General features: G+C 39.8%; 1 protein-coding gene and 1 long non-coding RNA gene across 2 annotated transcripts in view; one reads left to right on the top strand and one right to left on the bottom strand.

Moving 5' to 3' along the window:
- Positions 1–23,713, bottom strand: part of LOC134227381 (uncharacterized) — an 831,489-nt gene that overhangs the window by 625,957 nt on the left and 181,819 nt on the right. The window lies entirely within an intron of this gene.
- LOC134227348 (uncharacterized) lies at positions 2,650–3,442 on the top strand. Its single transcript, XR_009983659.1, has 3 exons — positions 2,650–2,704; positions 2,761–2,838; positions 2,922–3,442. It is a non-coding gene; the product is annotated as an uncharacterized LOC134227348 (long non-coding RNA).

The raw sequence follows: 23,713 nt of genomic DNA, 5'->3' as shown, positions 1-23,713 counted from the left end.
ACAGATTCCCATGTCCAACAAAATATTGCGAATGATACAAAACGTTTCCTGTCGTATAATGCTTATCAAAGGGCCACATGTAGTGTATTCTTAGAAATCCTTCGCGGGCCGCAGGAAAAGGCTTAAAGGGCCGCATGCGGCCCGCGGGCCGCGCTTTGAGGATCACTGGAATATATCCTTGCCTCACACCAGCTACGACCCGGATAGGGTCGGACAAGACCCCATTGTGTAGCACTCTTCACGACAAGGTCTCGTACTGTGCTTCGATGAGGCCGATGATTTTCTCAGGAACTCCCTTGCGTCTCAGGGCGCCCCACATATTCTCGTGATTGAGACGGTCGAAAACTTTTTCGTAGTCAATGAATACCAAGTAAAGGGACTCTTGGAATTCGTTGATTTGTTTGAAAACCTTGGGAAAATCTTTAAGGTGTTTTCCCGAAAATTCCTCAAGAAATTCTTCTAAGAACTCTTTTGGAATTCCTTGAAAAGTTCTAGAGCAAAATTTTCTTAAGAATTCCTGAACAAGTTCCTGAAGTAGAAATCCCTGCAGGTTTTTTTTTTCAAAGTAACTCCTGAAGAAACTTCTGACAGCCTTAGATATCTCCGAAAATTCCTTTGGACATTCTGTCAAGACTACGTTCAGAAATTCGGATATACCTTCTGAAAATCCTTCTTTTTGAAATATCTACAGAAAATGTTTTAGGAGTTCCTCAGGAAATTGTTTCAAAATTCCAAATCTCTAAAAACTCCTTCAGAAATTTAGTAACGGATTACTTCGGAAATTTCTGTCAGCTTCGGAATTTTGCTTTCGAATTTCTTTGAAAATCAATTTGATATTCTTTCGGAAATTTTTGTTCCTTAGCAAGTTCCTTGACAATAATTGTTCCTGAAATTCCCATAGGAATTCTTCCAAAACTACTTTAAGCAATTTAATATAGAATTTCTCAGGGTAATCCTTTGAAAATTCCTCCGGAAAAATCTTTGGTAACTTCATGATGCTACTTACAGACACTGACAAAACTAGCTCAGTACACGTCGTTGATTCGTCCAGTCGTCCTGTACGGCCATGAATCATGGACGTTAAAAGATGCAGATTATCAAATTCTCAAAATGTTTTAGTTGAAAATACTGTGCTCAATACTAGGAGCAAAATGGTAAATGGAGCAGACGAATGAATGAACCACAAGTTAAACCAAGTATACAAAAATGCAGACATAGGCAGGTAGATAAAATACGGTAGATTACAGTCGGTTGCACATGTAGTGCGTATGCAGGAAGAGAGACTAGCAAAAGAACTTGCAGAGAACCTGGAACAGGACGTTGACTCTGGGGTGTGCAATCGAGGAAGATTCGGAAGCAGCCGCTGATGCATTTTGGAAATACTGTTAGGAATTCCTTCGAAATGTCTGTGGGAATTTGCTCAAAATTTTGTTAAAAGGTTCCTACTACACTTTCCAACACAACTTCAGGAATTTTCTCGGAAAGTCCTTTAGAAAATTCTCTTAGAAATTCCATCAGAAAATAGTTCATTTTTTAATAAATTTCAGAATGAATTCCTGTGGGAATATTTTAAGTTTTACTAAAGGAATTTTCCAAAGAAAACCTGAAAGGATTAATAGAAAAATTCTGCAGACATTGTCATAGGATTTTACGAAGGAATTCCTAATGAAATTTACTGAGAAATGCCTGTAGAAATAAAAAAAAATCAGAAATTCATTCAGAAACTTCACCTGTTGGCATATTTAGGCAAATTTCAGGAAAATTTTAGATTTTTTCTGAAACTTAGTTATTTTGAGATCAAAACGACTGAAATGTATCTAAATCCTAAATTGGAAATAACTTTTGAAAAAGTTATTACCAATTTGTTCTATGACACCGAAATCTAATTCTTAACACTTTGGGGTCACGAAAAAATTTATTGTTAAAATTTGATTAATCAAAATAGTGGTAATTCAAATAACATTTTGAAATCAGGTATTGATTAGTATCGCCGGCAATTGACTATTTTGAATGTGCTGTTTGATGATCGGCAAACGCAGAATATTGCAATTTTAATCCACTGAAGTCGGTTTTTATACGGGCGATTCCTACCGTGTGAATCAAACCGCGTTAATCCAAAAATCCACGGTAAAATTGATTTTTTCAGCCATTGATTTTTTCATCCACGCCGGTTCACGCCGCCGCCGCCGCCGCCGATAAAAGTCAACGGCGCGCCGCCGTGACGCCGCCGCCGCCGGGGCAAAAGTGACCACCACGCCGCCGCCGCCGATGATATGACCGGCGCACAGGTCTAGTTCCAACCCTAGCCAACTCGCACATGCTGTAACCGCCCAAAAGGGAAAAGTGATAGCAGCAGATATGAAATTTGCGCGCTTGCTGCTGTGCATTGACCCCGGAGGAATGCATTCAGGGGATATTGAACTTATCCTGAATGGGTCCGCTCTCTCAGATCTAGCGAGCCGTTTGATGTAAGCCTTCGGCGAAGACAAATCCTCCTCCTTTTAACCTTGATCGTTTCGCGAGCGTGGAATTATTCAACCTTCGGATTTCCGCCCGGATTTCCCGAAGGTTATGATAACGAGGCTAATTAATAATGCGCACCTTGATCTGAGGAAAATTGACTTGATCGATCACTTCGTTCTGGCTAGTGGAAGAGGCAGGAGTGATCGGATTATAATTGTCGCGCCGTGATGTGTTTTTGAAGGTCCATACTAACATGTTTGTCTTTAGTTAACTTTTAATCAAGTCTTTCCTGTTTAGATTCGTTGAGTGTAACTTGTTTAGTCGCCAAGTTGTGCGTAAAGTTATTAGTTTCGTGCGTGTGAATAAATTGTGCAGGTAATTGGTCGATCTACAGTGTGTGTATATTTTGTGTGTGTGTGCTAATCATGTCGTCAAACGACACACGTGCTTAATATTAGGTTGTGGCATTCTGCGGAGCCGAACACATCACCCACCAAGTCAACGATCGCTTCTGACCCCACCGTCAGCTACGAGGCATTTTCCCGGAAGTACGTCGACCGGAAGAGGGCCTGCGTACGTTCATCGCACCCTAGGCAGAGGCTAGCAGAAACCCAGTTCATCGTCAAATTGCGCCAACTGTCGGTAGTTCATCGACGCCGTCGCGTGAAGCCCACATACCGGAGGGAATCATCAGCGTCACGCTCATCGACGCGAGTTTCGAACCACGGTGCGTCTCTGCATCGAATGAACGACCGTGGTGATTTCCGTAATTCCCTCCACCCCAAGCGTACGCAAACCGTAAGTAATCATGCATGATTAGATAAGTCCATGCGCATGGCTCAGTTCCCGCCGCTACCGAAGAACTAAGAGTAAGTAGCGTGCCAATACATCTTCCACGTGACTGTCCTTAGCCCAAGCGCTTGCGCTGACAGTCGCGTCTGAGCACACACACGACCAACCGTAATGAACACACTGCACGCATAGCACTCAACACACGCCCCGAATGAAGACAGAGGTAGATAGAGAAAGAGAGTAGCAAGGGAAAGCACACAGTAGGCCTAGGCAGAAGTAGTATGTAGAAACATAAATACGAAATACATGTATGAATTGGATGAACATTTGTAGTGGGATGTTATTATTGTAATGCTGGTAGAGTAAATGCAGGCGAACAGCCGTTTAAGGAAAACCTATCCCGAATAGCATGTGACAATAAAATTGATTAAAGTTTAGCATGTTAATCGGTCGTTAATTTATTTTATTATTTATTATATTTTGCTGGGGCGGTTCCCCGAAACAACCACGATTTATCCCTATTCTTTCCTAGCAGGATTCGCAGGATTGGTCAGGTCATCCAGTGATGATAAAAAGGGCGTAAGTATTGTTTCGTAATCGCTAATTCCAACGCTTGTAAAGTCGAATTCCCTTCCCCGTTTCCCCTACATTGTTTTTCCCCCAGTCTTACGTCACCCGATTCGTTCCCACTCTGAAAACGGGAGTAACTAAACCCATTCCCTGGGGGTCTCAGCGGCCGGGCAGCCCTATATCTGGAAGGTGGTCTCCGAAAGGAGTGGCGCTTAAACCACCTATCTTATTTTCCCGGGAAACGTGCGGGTTGGCGGGTTATAACAAAAGATTTTTTTCTTTATCGCTTCCTCGTTCGGGTGTTGCTGAATTCGACTTATGACCGCCTACAGCCCCTTCTGTACCCGTAATTATATTATTTATCTGATTGATAACTGGGGTCTGTGGTGGTCCAAACTGGTAGTGTTTCATGATCGTCTCAATTCTTTGACCTAGCTCTCTTCGCATCTTCTTTTCTTCTTCACCTGTAGCCCTACTCCATTTCGTTCGATACCAGTAATGTAGAACCCTCGACAAAGCGAATGAATGGGAGCCGCTACTACTTTACTATTTGTACCCAGTGCTTATCGATATTCTACCCTATAAATACCTGGATCACGCAATGATGTTGTCATCATCAGTTTATCAACTTTTAGATCCAAAGTTAAACGATTCGATGATCAGTTCGTGTGAGTTAAAATTAGACCTGTTTGTACAGCAATTCGAACAACTGTATGGCAAAGACAACATGTCGTACAACGTTCATTTGCTGGGTCATATTGTTGAGGCAGTTCGAAACTTTGGAGCCTTATTCAACTTTTCATTATTTCCTTATGAAGCAGGTAACTTCGGCAAAATGTTTTAATCTATTAAATTTTAAACTTTTTTTTTTCAGGGAATGGTATGCTGCAAGGTTTTCGCACTGGAACCAAAAAACCTGTATTGCAAATTGAGCAGAAATACTACATGAATAAGTTTTGTCAACGTACCAATAATGAGACACACACTCGAGTACAAGAATGGATTCGTACAACATGGTTGAAACCGCTCACTCTTACACTATTTGATTCTCAAATGATATACGCACTAAATGATTCAATCATTTTCGAAGCAGATCTAGTTGAAAGATTATTCAGTACTCATAGTAAAACACATGTGAAGGGTTTCAATGTGTGTACTAAAAAGGCATGTCAAGGCTATCAGTATGACGATTCATGGATTCACATGAACGGTAATTTCTTCAATATTGTAGACATTTTGTGTGATCAAAATAATAATACATATGTTGTTGGTCAACAGTTACTAGAAGAAAAATTGTACGAAAACATATATTCATTTATGCTAAGTGATACTATCAAAGTTATGAAAATCAATGACACAATTCAACAATGTATAAGCATGTGCATAACGCTCACCAACAAGACAACTTCCTTTATATCTAAGTGCAAATTTCGCACTCAAGTTGATTGATGTAAACACTAATGTGAACGAAGGGAAAGATGTGATAGACATCGGAAAATATAGTTATTTTTATTGAAAAACATTCTAGAAATATCTCATCAATAAAAACAAAGATTAATAACAAAATTAATCATTATTCTGTAGTCACTTTTTCATTTTGTTTCAATAATATCAAGAAAATGACAAACTCTGTTATGATAACATATTAAGTAATTTATTTGTTATTCAATGGCAGTCAGGCATATCTTGAAAATTACAAAATCAGTTATGATGTTAAAATATGATATTTTTTTGTTCTTGGTTTGCCATTCACCTCTACCCGGGAAACTACAACGCTACAATCTTCCTGGTGAAAATCATCAACAATTACCTGTCAGCAAGGACATTCCAGGTCTCAATCAGCGGAGCGAGTTCCAATGCGCACAACATTGCCGCAGGCGTCCCCCAGAGCAGTATTCTCGGGTCCCTGCTGTTTAATCTGTTCACCTCCGATATGCCAGAACCTCCAAAAGGCGGCATTCTGTCTTTGTTCACAGATGACAGCTCCATCGTCTACAACGGTAGAGTGATCAGAGCGCTAGTGGCAAAACTCCAAAGAGGCCTGGATGCCCTGACAGATTACCTCAGCAGCTGGACGATCTGTATCAACGCGGCGAAGACCCAGGTCATCATTTTCCCCCACTCTAAATCCCCTAAACATGTTCCGCCTGGGGACTGTAATATCATCCTCAATGGCACGACTGTGGAATGGGCCAATGAGGCCGACTACCTTGGCTTGACCCTCGACAGCAACAGGTTAACAAGACGGTAACGAAGTGTAACGTGTTGTTGAAACTACTGTACCCTTTGATCAACCGTCGATCGTCATTGTCCTTGAAAAATAGGCTTGCTGTCTACCAGCAAGTCATCCTCCCTGTAATCGAATATGGCATGCCGATCTGGGAGAGCTACGCTAAAACCCACCACCTCAAACTTCAACGGGTCCAAAACAAACTCCTGAGGATGATCCTCAACACCCCTGTCAGGACAAGAACATCCGAAGTCCACCGTCTGGCCGGGATAAAAACCTTACATGAACGCTTTGGTGAGTGTAACGAAAAGTTTAGGGTTCGTTGCGCCTTCTTGGACCAAGAAGCGATTAGGGCGTTTGTTCCAATCTAGGTTATCAAATTATTATTGTAAATATTAGTGTTCATTGTAGTTAGGTTATCAAATTTAAAAACACACTAGATAACAGATTTACCAAACTTGTATACAAAAGCGAAAAAACAGAATTGGATAGGCAGCCCCAATAGAGAAGCGATGATTCTTGCTTGGTTCTTGCTCATTTTGTGTTTGGGACCGCACAACTGTGTAGAACAAGTTGAAATGCATCATCAGAACCAGTGCTCCCCGTGGTTTGAATTTTTTTAACAGAAATTTATCATAAGGTATAGCCTCCCAAATCAGTTCTTTATCATGACAGATAGCAAAAGTGAAAAGAGTCTCTCACGGTTTGCTACATATTGTATATGTAACAGAGATGATAAGTGAGAGACTTTTTCATTCTCTTTTGGATTCAATCCCTGTCAATCCTGTCATATCTATTTGCACAGTACTTATGAAATGCATACTACCCAATAGTCCTCAAAGTTTTTAACAGAAGACTCGAAGAACATTAGATGACCTTTCGAGTGTGTCGCCTGGAGTTTCAGACCGTAGAGTATCACAACACAACGGATGTGAATTGGTCTTAGATTAGATGTAAACGCAACATTCAGTGGTCCAGCAGGGCTTTCACAACTGGAACGTGGAGTACGGAATATCGCAACTGCACTTGCCTGACGCGGGAGACCGGAAGCCCCTGATATCGTTACTAACTTTAGGACCGGAACGACGATGTTGAACAAAGATGTCTGTGGAGAACGCGACTGTAGGGGTTTGCTCAGTTCCTGATATAATCAGGGACAAGAGCACTAGTATACCGCATGTTGTCGGCGGTAGCAAAACTAGAGCAGCTGAAACTTTTTTTTTGTTCAACTGGCTTAAGGACTATTTAAATATACAACGTCCGATCTTCAGAATTAAGATATTTAGAAATTAGTTTGCGGCTACGGTAGCAGATGAAGGGAAGTAAAAGTACTCCGATTTTTCTAAGAACCGTAATCCTCCTAAACTCCTACACCCAACCGGCGGTTGTAAGATTTTTCAACAATTTGTATAAGAATCTACCAAAACCTGTATAAGAACTGGGCATATGCGAAATTGTTAGATTTTTATACAAAAAATGTAAGAAAAGCTAACAAAATAGTTAGATTCTTATACAATATTTGTATGGCTTCTGCCCAGGTTGTGGTCGAAATACGTATCTGCAAAGATATCAAAATAATTGGTGGAATTAAATGGAGTTACTTAACTCGTCTTAGACGGTTGAAGGATGTCTAGTTCAGAAACAATCCGGTGGAATATCACTTCTTCAGGAAAGTGTAGGAATGTATGCACCTCTGCTTCAAAGCACCATTTGTTGAATGTTACACAATAACTCCAACGCCGAATGGATACCATCCGATCCAATAAGCCTCACGACGATAATAGATGACGGTGATTATCGGCGAAGGAAAAATAACGGCTCCCGCGCTGTTGCACTAATGCATTTCTGATTGCACAGCATCATCGCTGCCGGTCCCCTTTCCTGGTTGACCCTTCCGCGTAGAAGCGTCCCTGGAGGGCGGAGTGAATTCCTAGCGACAGGAATTTTTCGCAGAACTCATCAGCGCCATTAGGTGGGTGGTCTTGAAGGCAAATATGCTCTTCATCAGTGCAAGACTTGCGCCTCCGTTGAAATATACATTCATCAGTTATGGCCTCGCTGTAACCTACTGCTTTACAAAGTGGAGCAGGAGAAATTCAAATTGATATTAATGAACTCCTTTCGCTCAAGCGAAAGAAAACGCAAGATGGCATTGTACACAATGCCGAGGGTGAAAAAAGTTCGGAACAAAGGCCGTAATGAGTAAAGTAAATGTAATGAAATGATTTCCTCTCTTCTTAATTTATATCAGAAGTAACGAATCTCATCCCACGCGTGATTATATCAGAAGACTAAGTTGGTGATGAAAAAAGTAGTTCAACTCGTCGAGCCCAAGTGGGGAAGCTGTGAGAGGAAAATCGTCGCGGTAAATGAGCTCATTTTTCCTGCTCTAATTTTTCCATTCTGCTGCGAGCTTCCTGTGTCGGTATCACGGGAAAGCATCAAGCGGAAAGTCACTTTTCTTGGAAGCATTCTTCAAACGTCTATCGTTGGCATTGTAGGAAACGGAAGCGCTGCAGAAGAATGGGCGAATGCAAAACAAAAGCGGAGGGAGACTGCAAATTTTCCTTTCAAATCGGGGAAAACAAGCCGCCAAATGGTAAGTTGCAAGAAAGGTGGCTAGGTAGGACGGCAGAAGGAAAAATTAATCCAATCAAAATGATATGCCGGGACTTTGTGATTAATTATTTCGCTTGACTTTTGCGTTTCCGTACGTTCGAGGGAGTGTGCAAATTCCCAGCAAAGATGCGGCATGTCAAGATGCCAAGTGTTTTGTGCGGGCGCGGGCGGATTCGGAACAGCCGGGAAATTGTCGACTAATGGATAAATTTCGTGGGCCCCCGGTAGGTGGCGGGATGATGAGGAACGGCTGCTGCCACTAGTTGACGAATTCAAAATTGGAATGCCTTCTTCTGGTGGTTTGGGCAGGGCATTATCTCGTGATGACAAGTGTCTTGTTTCATGGTCTCTTAAATTTCAATTTAATGGTAAAGTTAGTGGTTGGGAAATGTAGAGTGGGAAATTTTTGAAAAAAAGGCGAACAATGAAGTGCAAGAAATATTTTATATGTCTAAATACAGTGAACTCTCCCTTACTCGGTTTTGAAGGGACCATCGAGTAAGGGAGGCATCGAGATTATTTTCCTAAATTATTTTCCTAAAATAACAAATAATATTCATAGCATGTAGTAATGTGGTTTAAGGTAATTTGACGGAATGTCATTTCGCCGAAAGGGTAATTTTGGCCAAAAGGGTCATTTCGGCGAACGCCATTTGTTTGGGCAAATAGTTAAAATTGTTTCCTAATTATATGAAGGGATATTCGAAGTGAACAGAGAAAAGTGAGTAGTGAGATGTTCGAAGTGAGAAGTGAGTACTTAGTAGTGAGTAACAAATGTGTGCAGTATGATGATGATGAAGATGGTCCCGCTACATATCCCTACAAAGGTTTGAACTAGACGATTTATCTCTTAATTATTAATTGAATCTGATATAATAACAATTTAATCAGATTTGCAAAAAACAAAAACGATCTGAAACTCAAACGTTTGTAGACTTTACAAGAAAAAGTTTAAATTACAATTACGTCAATAAAATATAAAATCCATCATCATCACCGAGGCGAAAAAAAAAAATAGTTTATCAGTGCCTCAATAAATAAAAAAAACAATTGTCCAAACAAAAAATCTGTTGATCAAACTTCGTCAAGATACAAAAATTAAAAAAAAAAGTCTACTAAGTAAATGCTTAAAAGGCAGCTTTTGCGTCTGAAACACCAAGTCTCTTGAACTGTGAAAATGTAGTTGCACGTTTGATATGTGTAGGCATCGAATTGAAATAACTGATAAAAGGAATTTTGTGAAGCTCCATACAAAAAGTAAGGTGTTCTTATATCTTCCGCGTTTATAGTGTTATATCTCGTAACAAATGAGAAGTTATTTTTGTGAAGTAAGAATTTAGTTGCGATATATGCGAAGTGAAAAGTAGGAAGTGTGAAGTAAGGAAAACAGAAGCAGTAGATGAGAAGTCAAGAATGATAATTGGATGAAGAAAAAATATACGAAGGAAGAAGAAATGTGATAAAAGGAGTAAGGAAGATAGAAGGAGAAATAATGAAGAAAACGGAAGAAAGTTAAGATAAAAAATAAGGAAAATGGTAAAGTGAAAAGAGAAGGAAGAAAGAAAAAGCAAATTGGTAAAGAAATAAGAAAGAAGAAGGAAAAAGGAAGCTAAAAGAGGAATGAAGGAAATTGGAAAGAATAAAGAATTATTTCACAATTTTCAATTCTCACACCTCACTTCCCACCAGTCACATACCACTTCTCACTTTTCACTTCTCGATCCCCAGTTCGAGAGGTGAGAAGGGAGAAGTGGGAAGTGAGAAATGAGAAGTGAGAATTCGACACTGATGTTTCATAAAAGCGAAAGTCGCAAACGTGAACATTGACTTTTTCTGCTGATTTCAGGAAGATTAAAGACTTCTGGTGATATTTTTCACTTATGTGCGGTAGAAGGCGCGGAGCTCCACCAATTCCAAGTAGTTGTTAGCTGGAAGCGGTCCTAGTTGTTAGGGAATTTGCTGGAAAAGGGATTGTTAACGTTTGCGACTTTCGCCTTATGAAAAAAAAACGGTGTCGAGTTCTCACTTCTCATTTCTCACTTCCCACTTCTCACTTCTCACCTCTTACCTCTCTCTCCTTACTTTTCACCTGTGACTTCTTACTGCTCACTACGCACTTCCCACTTAGTACTCCTCACTTATCATCTCTCAAATCTCACTTCTCACTTTTCACTTCTTACTTCTCATATCTTAATTCTTAGTTTTCAGTTTTTTCTCTTCACATTTTTTCTCACTTCTCACTTATTGCTTCGAATTTCTTATTTCTCAATTTTCTCTTCTCGCTTTTTCCTTCTCTCTTCTCACTGGTCACTACAGTGAACTCTCCCTTACATGATATTGAAGGGACCATCGAGTTAGGGAGGTATCGAGATAGGGAACACATTTATATTTGACCGAATGCCTTTTGAACGAATACTTTAAATCGGTTTCCTTATTAGGTAAAGTGAGAAAAGAGACGATCGAAGTGAATAGTGGACAGCGAGAACTGAAAAGTGAGAAATGAGATGTTCGAAATGAGCACAGAGTAGTGAGTATTGAGAAATGGAAGTGAGTATTGAGTAGTGCGATGTGTGCAGTAACATTCTTCTTCTTTTTCTTCTTATTGGCATTACATCCCACACTGGGACAAAGCCGCCTCGCAGCTTAGTGTTCATTAAGCACTTCCGAAGTTATTAACTGCGAGGTTTCTTAGCCAGGTTACCATTTGTGCATTCGTATATCATGAGGCTAACACGATGATACTTTTATGCCCAGGGAAGTCGAGACAATTTCCAATCCGAAAATTGCCTAGACCGGCACCGGGAATCGAACCCAGCCACCCTCAGCATGGTCTTGCTTTGTAGCCGCGCGTCTTACCGCACGGCTAAAGAGGGCCATGTGCAGTAGCATGTGAGTAGTGGAAAGTGAGAAATGAGAAGTGAGAGTGAGGAGTTAGAAGTGAGATGTGATAGTTGCAAAGTGAAAAGTAGGATATGGGTAGTGAGATACACGGAAGCATTTATGAGCAGTGAGAGAAGATAATTGAGTAGTGAGAAGTGAGATGTTGAGTAGTTTGAAGTGAGTGGAGGGATATAAGCCATGAAGACACAAATAGGAAGAAGAAAAAAAGAAGGAAAGTGAAAAAATCTCGTTTCTTACTTCTCGTTCCTCATTTCTCACTTCTCATTTCTTACTACTCCCTTCTCACTTCTCACTTCTCATTTCTTACTACTTCTTACTTCTTTCTTCTCACCTCCCTCTTCCCACTATTCACTTCTCACTTCGCACTTCTTACTTCTCACTATTCATTTCTCACTTCTCATTCCACACATTTCACATCTCCCACTTCGCACTTCTCATTTTTCATTTTTCACTTCTCACTATTACTTCGCACTACGCTACATTTCTCTCTTCTAACTTCTCACTTCTCATTTCTCACTTCGCACTACTCACTTCTCATTTCTTACTTCAGATTTCTCAATGCTCACTTTTAACTTTTCACTTCTCACTTCTAACTATTCATTTCTCACTTCTCATTTTACACATCTCACTTCTTGCTTCATACTTCTTACTTCTCATTTTTCACTTCGCACTTATACCTTCTTATATCTCAATACCGACTTTTCATTTCTCACCTATCACTTTCCACTTCTAACTTCTTACTTCTCACTTTTTACTTCTCACAACTCACTTCGCATTCCGAATCTCTCACATCTAACACTTGCTACTACTCGCTTCTCAGTTCTTACTTCGCACTTCTCACTTCTCATTTCTCACTGCTCACTTTTCACTTCCAACTGCTTATCTCTCACTTCTCCACTTATCACTTTCACTTTTAATTTCTTACTATATCGTGCATATAACTGTTTCAGACAACATCGAGTTAGCGAGATAATAATACATTGGAAAATTACTTTGACTTAGGGAATATCGAGTAAAGGAGATATCGACTTACGGAGGAAAAGGGAGAAAAGAGGAGGAAAGAAGATGAAATATGGAAAAGGGTAAAGAAAAATCCAAAAGAGAGAAAGTAGAAGGAAGAGAGAATGAGGAAAAAGAAATTAAAAAATAGGTAAAGTAAAAATAAAGAGGAAGGAAGAAGGGAGTAACAATAAGGAAGAAAGAAAAATAAAGAAACTAGGATTAATTTCACAATTTTTGCTCTCACTTCTTATCAGTCACATCTCACTTTTTACTCCTCGAACTTCAGTTCTCAGTTCTTACTTATCACTTCTAATTTATCACTTTTCAGTTCTCATCTCTCACCCCTTAATCAGCACTTCTCACTTCTAACTTTTTACTTTTCACTTCTTACTCCTCACTTTACAATTCTATTTTGTTCAATCAAAGTTAATTGCCTATTTCCGGGGATTAAACCACCCGACTTGGACGTTAATTTACAATGTTATGAAAACTCATATGTGAATATGTAAGTTATGTGGAAGATATTGATTTGGAAAATGTATTGGAGGTAACCACTTTGAGAAATGGATTGCGAGTGATTTGACTATGCGTCCAATTTGGGAATCTCGAGCTCGTTCAGTAGCCACTTGGTTGCGAAGACTGACGGAGGTCCTTCGTAGCTTAGTTGGTTAAAGCACCAGTCTAGCGTACTGTAGGGTCATGGGTTCGAGTCCCATCGAAGGGAAAGTGTTTACCTCCAATACATTTTTCAAATCAATATCTTCCACATAACGTACATATTCACATATGAGTTTCCATAACATTGTAAATTAACGTCCAAGTCGGGTGGTTTAATCCCGGAAATAGGCAATTAACTTTGATTGAACTGAACCTGAGTTGCGTGCTCTGCTCTACGCAATGCGGTCGGGTCTGAGCTTGACGACCGACTGGCAAATGCTTACACAACCTCACTTGATCAGTACCGTTGCTGATGAAGAATGTGTATAGCCGCCAGACATTCTAAATACTCACGCTCCTCTAATGTGGACGTGTACAATACACATGTGGAAGTATTGGCTTGAGAAATGGATTGCGAGTGATTTGACTATGCGTCCAATTTGGGAATCTCGAGCTCGTTCAGTAGCCGCTAGGTTGCGAAGGCCGACGGAGGTCCTTCGTAGCTTAGTTGGTTAAAGCACCAGTCTAGCGTACTGTAGGGTCATGGGTTCGAGTCCCATCGAAGGGAAAGTGGTTACCTCCAATACATTTTTCAAATCAATATCTTCCACATAACGTACATATTCACATATGAGTTTCCATAACATTGTAAATTAACGTCCAAGTCGGGTGGTTTAATCCCCGGAAATAGGCAATTAACTTTGATTGAACTGAACCTGAGTTGCGTGCTCTTGCCTACGCAATGCGGTCGGGTCTGAGCTTGACGACCGACTGGCAAATGCTTACACAACCTCACTTGATCAGTACCGTTGCTGATGAAGAATGTGTATAGCCGCCAGACATTCTAAATACTCACGCTCCTCTAATGTGGACGTGTACAATACACATGTGGAAGTATTGGCTTGAGAAATGGATTGCGAGTGATTTGACTATGCGTCCAATTTGGGAATCTCGAGCTCGTTCAGTAGCCGCTAGGTTGCGAAGGCCGACGGAGGTCCTTCGTAGCTTAGTTGGTTAAAGCACCAGTCTAGCGTACTGTAGGGTCATGGGTTCTGAGTCCCATCGAAGGGAAAGTGGTTACCTCAATACATTTTTCAAATCAATATCTTCCACATAACGTACATATTCACATATGAGTTTCCATAACATTGTAAATTAACGTCCAAGTCGGGTGGTTTAATCCCGGAAATAGGCAATTAACTTTGATTGAACTGAACCTGAGTTGCGTGCTCTTGCCTACGCAATGCGGTCGGGTCTGAGCTTGACGACCGACTGGCAAATGCTTACACAACCTCACTTGATCAGTACCGTTGCTGATGAAGAATGTGTATAGCCGCCAGACATTCTAAATACTCACGCTCCTCTAATGTGGACGTGTACAATACACATGTGGAAGTATTGGCTTGAGAAATGGATTGCGAGTGATTTGACTATGCGTCCAATTTGGGAATCTCGAGCTCGTTCAGTAGCCGCTAGGTTGCGAAGGCCGACGGAGGTCCTTCGTAGCTTAGTTGGTTAAAGCACCAGTCTAGCGTACTGTAGGGTCATGGGTTCGAGTCCCATCGAAGGGAAAGTGGTTACCTCCAATACATTTTTCAAATCAATATCTTCCACATAACGTACATATTCACATATGAGTTTCCATAACATTGTAAATTAACGTCCAAGTCGGGGTGGTTTAATCCCCGGAAATAGGCAATTAACTTTGATTGAACTGAACCTGAGTTGCGTGCTCTTGCCTACGCAATGCGGTCGGGTCTGAGCTTGACGACCGACTGGCAAATGCTTACACAACCTCACTTGATCAGTACCGTTGCTGATGAAGAATGTATAGCCGCCAGACATTCTAAATACTCACGCTCCTCTAATGTGGACGTGTACAATACACATGTGGAAGTATTGGCTTGAGAAATGGATTGCGAGTGATTTGACTATGCGTCCAATTTGGGAATCTCGAGCTCGTTCAGTAGCCGCTAGGTTGCGAAGGCCGACGGAGGTCCTTCGTAGCTTAGTTGGTTAAAGCACCAGTCTAGCGTACTGTAGGGTCATGGGTTCGAGTCCCATCGAAGGGAAAGTGGTTACCTCCAATACATTTTTCAAATCAATATCTTCCACATAACGTACATATTCACATATGAGTTTCCATAACATTGTAAATTAACGTCCAAGTCGGGTGGTTTAATCCCCGGAAATAGGCAATTAACTTTGATTGAACTGAACCTGAGTTGCGTGCTCTTGCCTACGCAATGCGGTCGGGTCTGAGCTTGACGACCGACTGGCAAATGCTTACACAACCTCACTTGATCAGTACCGTTGCTGATGAAGAATGTGTATAGCCGCCAGACATTCTAAATACTCACGCTCCTCTAATGTGGACGTGTACAATACACATGTGGAAGTATTGGCTTGAGAAATGGATTGCGAGTGATTTGACTATGCGTCCAATTTGGGAATCTCGAGCTCGTTCAGTAGCCGCTAGGTTGCGAAGGCCGACGGAGGTCCTTCGTAGCTTAGTTGGTTAAAGCACCAGTCTAGCGTACTGTAGGGTCATGGGTTCGAGTCCCATCGAAGGGAAAGTGGTTACCTCCAAAACATTTTCAAATCAATATCTTCCACATAACGTACATATTCACATATGAGTTTCCATAAAAATTCTATTTTCTTACTTCTCAATTCTTACTTCTCACTTTCTTCTTCTTATTTCTCACTTTACGCTTAGAAATTCTCATTTCTTATTTCTCACTTATCACTTTTTACTTCTTATTTCTCACTGCTAACTGCGCACCTCTCAATTATCACTTTTCTTTTTCTTTTCAATCTTCTTAAGTCTCAATTCCCACTTCTCACTTCTTGCTTTATACTTCTCGCCATCCTATTCGCAGTTATATTCGAGTTATATTAACGTATTTCACCGGACAAGCAAAAATACGAGCTGTTGCATACTATGTAATTAGTTTACTTCAGATAGCCTTTCCGATGGCTACTGTAAACTGTAGAGTATCGCGATTCTCTTGACCAGGAAGTCAATTTCGTTGGATGCGTATGCGAAACATTCGACAAAAGAGAACCAACGACAAAGCTTTGTTTTTGTCGGAGATAATAATGACAAAGATCTGATTTTTTTTGTCAGCAACAAAAAAGAAGACAATTTTGTTGCTAACTTTTCATCCCGTTATTTTGCGTTATTTCTATAGCAAAATTTGATATCGGTTTTCTGCTATCATAGTTTCTGCTATTATGGAAATATTCGAGAATCTAACTATGATTACAAAATTAGCATTATATTATCGGAAATATCCGAGCATGAAAGGCAAAATGATTCTTGTCATATTGTGTTCGGGTTTTGATAAGGACTTGTTGCGAGGTGCGTTTGTCAGTAACAAACTCTGTTGATGACAAAGGGTAGGGACACGGCAGGTATTTTCGTCTGTTCGTCATAGTCTCGAAAACCAATAAAAGAGACGCTTTTTTGTAAAACTCATGCGTACCAAATCGTAAGCTCAGGAGAAACGTTCTGCTATAGTGGAGTTCTAGCAAATGTACGTTGCTTTCGTTGGTTTTAGCCCCTATGACGATGGACGGAAATACCTGCCTGCCACCCTATATTGTAAGCATATGCGGTATTTCGAAAAATTTTGTTTTAGGGCATTAGGAATTTCGCGGAATTTTAGTATGGCGAATTCTAATTTTCTGATTTCGTTTCGTATCGTTAAATTTCAAAAATTTCGACAGAAAAATCATTCTTTTAACAAAATTGAACGGAATCCAGGAGTCCAGGCTGAGAGCGATGACCCATTCTAATCCCTCCAGACCCATTATCACCCCCGATGGCGGTACGTAATAAAATTCTGTATCTTCAGCAGAAACGCATTCAGCTTTCCATTTGTGAATTTAAATAATATTGTTCAGTGAAGCATAGATAATTTGTAGATCTCATCGTTTTGATATGCTATATTTTTATTCAAATTAACTGAGCTGTGTATGAAGTATGTAGGGGAGACTGGGTAGACTTAATCCTCTTTCCTGATTTCCGCCAGCCAAAAATAAATAAACATACGCGATTTCCACACAGACTCTCTAAGAAATATAGTATTTAACTTTACTGATGTATGACAGTCCTTAAATTATTGTTGTTATTGATACACAATCCATTTTTTTTGAGTGCTGTCAAAAATTGACTTTTTAAATTTTCGGGGGAAATTGATCCATCTCCAAGAAATTGCTCTGATAAAATTAGAAAGATGCCCCCAGATTTAAAAAATATTTTTTCTTCAAAATACGCAGAATTTTCGAATTGATGTGCGTATACATGAACGATTTTTATTATTGAATTCGACGGCACATGCAATTTTCAAATTTGGGGAGACTCCCCTTTTTATGATATCTACGCAATAAATAGTTTTTGTAAACAAAGATTCAACGTCGATTTGTCGAATCTGAGAGCACCGTCACGCAAACCAACACATCAACAGGCAGCCGAAGGCTTCATCTATGTGTTGATGGTGTTGGTTTGCGTGAGAGTGCACTCAGATTCGACAAATCGACGTTTGAATCTTTGTTTACAAAAGCAGATAAGTCGTTTTGAAAATTTGGTATTAAAATAAGGTTGTCAATCCAAAAAATTAGTCACTGCATAAAGGTCATTTGTATAAAGGATCTATACTAAAAAATATGCTAGAATAAAACTACTTTAGTTCTCGATAAAATAGGGGGTGATCAAGTCTCCCCGGTGATCAACTCTACCCACCTTTTCCTAATGTATTATGAGGCATTTGTTTGATTTGTGCTCTTCTAGTTGTGGTTGGGAAATAATCCTCACTGGACTACTGAGTATTGTTCGTTTTCCGTTGTCTTTTGAAAGTATTCAATTTAAACAACCATTGTTTGAAAGCAATGAAATGGAGATGGTGACGTTTTAGAAGTTTTCCTGATTTAGTAGATTGTTAGATATCTGCAGATTTAAGAATGCTCCAGATTTGAAGCATTTTTGATATTTTTGATTCCGTATATTATGGAAATCTATAATTTTCTCACATTTTCTAGATCCTTCAGATCCAGATTATTCAAATGCTTCAAAATCGTACCGATTTTCTGTCACAATCGCGCCGGTGCGGTGCGTTTTCCGTTTGTTGATAGTTTTGGCGTGCTGCTGCTTTTAACAATTAATATTAAGCAATAATCGTAAAGGTCTGCGTTCGAGTTGTTGTCATAAAATGAGTAATGGCCAAAATACTATTTTTTGTACAAAAAGCGCGTAAATAGTCCAGCCATTTTTTTGCACGTATTCTCAACCAACAAGTTGCATTCAAATAAAAGTCCTGTCTTATCATTTCATATTGAAAATTGGCTGGATCGGACTATGGACTCAAAAGTTATGCTAAAAATACTATTTTTCCATAATACTCCAGAAAGTCACCGATGCCGCAGGTGGATTATTCAGATTTTTCTTTACTAAATAATTTTTGACTACACCACTGCAAGTAAAATACAACATAGGTTTTTTAATTGTAGATTTAATTTTTTTTATGATGATTCGATTATCCGTGTTGCTAGAGTCAGCGCATCCCACGGATCAAGATTTTTTATGTACGGTTATCCGACTTGTCAATATCCCCAACTCAGCCATCTTGGATTTTTGTATGGAATTTATGCTCGTTTGTTTACGTTTTGCACTGAAAATGTATGTTTCCGCACTGGTTATTCCCATCTACTGACAAAGTCGGATAACCTGTACATAAAAAAAATCTTGCCACGGATATTATTGTCAAGGTTCAACGCCCACCGCAGTGCACCAAATATTTGTTAAAAAGTGATGAAACGAAAAAATATTTTAATCTAGCAGTCACGATTTTCGTTTATCTTCCAAGGCTAACTCCAAAAAAAAAGTGATGGATGAAAAATGCCCCTCACCATAAAAAACTCACAACGTAAAAAAATTACTTTAAATTTAAAAATTAATATTTCCAACAGACCTTAGAAATTTTTTGAAAAAGTCGAGTTTTGTATTGCAATCAACTGCTTAGATCTGTTTAATAGACCGTATTGGAAAGTTTTACAGATTCAATAAATCTTCATGAATTTGGTCGAAAATTTACCTGGAGACTTTATTTGAGATGTTTTGAGATTGAAATGGAAGGGTGGCACTTTGAATCTGTACTTTTCAAAATGGTGAACAGATCGAATCAATTTGAAATCTGTTGTAAATATTAAGCGATATTAAACGATGAATATTCTCACGTTGTTTATGGTGAGGGCCATACTATTGAAAATGGTGAATAGATGATCTGTTACTTACCTATGTACTTTTATAAAATTAAGCCAGACTTTCCCTATGGCATTTGGGTAACAATTATGTAGAATGAAATCAGTAGTGATTCAGTTTCATTTCAAATGTTGTTCGATCACTATTCTAGTTTGAATCTGGAGCAAAATACAACGAACTCGCTGGTTTCCCCAACACATGTTTTTGAAATTTTCAATTAAATGAAATCATTATGTTGCTGCCAAGAAAGGCACGATAATTGCAAAGTGGATTGATCCGTAGATAAAATGACGCATTCACACACCAAAATATTTGAAACTCGTGATTCATTCGTGGTTCAAATCTGCAGAAAATAGAGCTGAGCGTTATGCCAGTTTTTGACAGTTGTCTTCTTCTTCATCTTCTTCATTGGCATTACATCCCCCACTGAAACATTGCCGCCTCGCAGCTTAGTGTTCATTAAGCACTTCCACATTTATTAACCGCAAGGTTTCTAAGCCAAGTTACCATTTCTGCATTCGTATATCATGAGGCTAACACGATGATACTTTTATGCCCAGGGAAGTCGAGACAATATCCAATCCGAAAATTGTCTAGACCGGCACCGGGGATCGAACCCAGCCACTCTCAGCATGGTCTTGCTTCGTAGGCGCGCATCTTACCGCACGGCTAAGGAGGGCCCCAGTTGACTGGTATAAAAAAATGAATCTAGAACAGCTGCTGGGCAAATAAATGTTTCAGATTCATATTCAAAATGAGCATTGCTGATGTTGCCCGAAGACCGTTATGTTAACGCTTTAGTAGTGCCTGGTACACAGGCTACAGGATTAAGGAATCCGAACCCGGCCATCTGGCCGGGGTATAAGGAACACGATCCGATCCACTTGATGATTTATTACGAACTAACTTTTCTTCATAGTACGGTGTCTTATTTATAGTAGCTCTACCCTATGGAATGTTGCAGAATTGTATACAACTATTATTCTCTATCCTATTGTATGCAAGCTCTATTATAGTACTAAATATATTGTGCGCAGTGTGTGCCTCATTGAATGATCTGAAAGTGTCAATAGCAATACTTTGTATACATAAACAAATTGTTGTTGTTGAAGACAAATATAGATTGGTAAGTTATTATACATCATTTTCGTGTTTTCTATGTGATTATAATAATGTTTTGTATCGTTCTAGGTATGCTATGTAATGCTCCATGTATGGAGCAAGGTATGACAGAAGGGGTAAGTATATAATGCAATATAAGTGGTGATATGATGACTTGTTGGGGCCTCGGCATGAGGCATGTCATCCACTGGTGTGGTGTGCTGAAACACCCTGGTGGCTTGTCGATGGCTTCAACATTCCGCCCACCAAATTGTTTACAATTTTCAATAACTGGGTTTAGATGGGAAACGATTATGTTGCTTTTCGATGTATGCAATTTATGATGAACTTCGATGTGGCACGGGTTGATGCGATCTTTATCTTGATGATGACCTCAGACTGCAGTTGTGTTGGTATTTATGATGATTTCCCTTGTGTTGGTTCACGCTACTACGTTGAGCAATTGGGTTGAATCGATGTATTGAATGCTTGACTGGTGTTTCTTCGTTGATGCTACTAACTTGGATGGGGTTGTTATAACCTGCACACCGCTCACCCTGAGCGATGTTGCTATACGATTTCAGCCGATGTTCAAATGATGACACTCTGCTTGCTGATGCGATGACGTCATAGAATCTCTTGAACGATCGGGCTGGATCGAATCGACGATGAGTTTTCGTTGATGCTGAGGATGCAAATTGTTGACTAGCTTCACACCGCCCACCTTGAGCGACCAGGTTGGATTAATGACTTGACTAGATGATTCTTTTCTTGATATTGATGTTTCGGTGGATGAAGGATACGGACGAGCTCCGTGCCGCCCACCTTGAGCGATTAAATTGAACTTGAATCGACGTGCTTGATGTGCAGTTGGATGCGGGTTCGTTACGAACTTCATGCCGCCCACCTTGAGCGATCGGGTTGGAACAATAACTTGACTGGATGAATGGATTTTCCAGGTGTTGATGGTTGCTTGACACTCCAAATTGATTTACCACGATGCCATGATGGTTTTACGATGATTATTATCCTGCTTGTGTGCTTCGCCATTTGTAATCGTCTGTTGGCTTGAAATAGAATCAATCTTATGGTGTATTCTCGGATGAACTACACGCAAATTTGGAATCCTCCGGTCCGGCCACGCTTTAGATACCGAGGAACAGAATCCAAAACAGAAGATGCATCTTGTGGTATACTCAACACGGCGTTGGGATGAGCACCACGGAAATATGGATTCCTCCGGTCCGGTTTGCTAGTCTAAAGGTGCCGAGGAACAGAATCCATGACGGGAGATTGACTTCTGCTTTCTGTCTGTGGCTAATCCTGTGGTACAGTCTGATGCAGGCTACACGCAAATGGATTTCCCAGCCCAACCACATGGAGTGCGTTGCGGGAAATATCCTACGATCGGAGGATAGTCACAGAAGAGACGGAGGTTGATGACATGACGTACGGGAGATTGACACACACACTTCAGGATCCACTTTTGTTGGTGTCCAATGATGTTGCACAGTTTCACTTGATGGTAACGATTCCACTCTACTCACAGATGACGATGGCGTTCGCAAAGGAATCGTGATGGCGTTGATGCAGAATTTAGATAGGCTTCTATTGTAATCTTGAAACGGCCGCCAGGCCTTGGCGTCTATCCGCAGCTCGAAGGACCAATGTTAACGCTTTAGTAGTGCCTGGTACACAGGCTACAGGATTAAGGAATCCGAACCCGGCCAACTGGCCGGGGTATAAGGAAAACGATCCGATCCACTTGATGATTTATTACGAACTAACTTTTCCTACATAGTACGGTGTCTTATTTATAGTAGCTCTACCCTATGAAATGTTGCAGAATTGTATACAACTATTATCTGTCTAACCTATTGTATGCGAGCTCTATTATTGTACTAAAGATATTGTGTCTCGTGTTTGCTTGCCTGACTGTTCTGGAAGTGTCAATAACAATGCATTGTACACAAACAAATGTTGTTGATCTACAGAAAGATTGTAAGGTAAGTAGTTTACATTAATTATTGTGTTTTCTATGTGATAATAATAATGTTTTGTATCGTTTCAGGTATGATATGTAATGCTCCAAAGGTGGAGTAAGGTATGAAAAAAGGGGTAAGTATTCAATGACATTTAAAGTGGCGAAAAAGTGATTTGTTGGGGCCTCAGCATGAGGCATGTCGTCCACCGGCGCGGTGTGATGAAAACACCCCGGTGGCTTGCTGATGGCCTTAACACGTTACATTTAATGAACATGAAATAATAAATAATAATAAATAAAATAATAAAAATAAATATTAAAATGAAAAACAAAAAAAAATCAAAAACCTCCTCGGAGTTGTTAAAGAATGTTTTGAAAATCCTGATAATTCTCCGACTTTTTTTTTGTTGTCGCCTCAAAATTTTATTTTAGAGAAAAAATTGACTCTAAAAATTTCAACAAAATTATTTTCTACGCGGATTTTTTTTATTCGTTTTTTTTGCATTATTTATATAATGCTTAAAACTATTTTATAAAAATTTCGCGGAAAAAAATTAAATTTCGTTTCGTAAAATTTCGAATCAAATGGACCCGGATTTCGTTTCGTTTCGAAGTTTCGGAAGAAAATTTGAATTTCGATTCGCTTCGTTCCGATCCAACAGTAGCATTTCTAGTTTCGTTTCGTTTCGTTTCGTCAGGAAAAAAGGTGTTATCGCATACCCTTACTATATTGCGAAGCGCAATAGAAGCACCTCATCCACCGAATGATGAGACCGTACATATGTCTTTTCGTTTTCGTGACGAGTACAACACGCACTGAACTTGTCCGATGACTGCGAACTCAATATTCAAAAACAGAATATTCGACAATAGTATGTACCAATAAATTAGACTTAGCTTTACATTTTTTAAATTAAGAAGATCCAAACGTTTCCATGAATTTATTACGGCAATGAAGATTTTTCCTCTGATATATTTGCATTATTTATCATACTGTCGATGCGCAAAATTCCCACATAACCGAACGGCATATCTAATCCCTCCTCAGGAATGATACATACATATTGAAATATTTTGCATTCTTTCCGACTTTGCTTTCCTTCCGGCGGCATCGCGATTCGACACTAAAGGT

This window comes from Armigeres subalbatus, chromosome 3 (assembly GCF_024139115.2).
Source record: "Armigeres subalbatus isolate Guangzhou_Male chromosome 3, GZ_Asu_2, whole genome shotgun sequence".
Classification (NCBI taxonomy): Eukaryota; Metazoa; Arthropoda; class Insecta; order Diptera; family Culicidae; genus Armigeres; species Armigeres subalbatus.
Note: the sequence above shows the minus strand (reverse complement) of the source record. Positions and strands in the feature narration are given on the sequence as shown.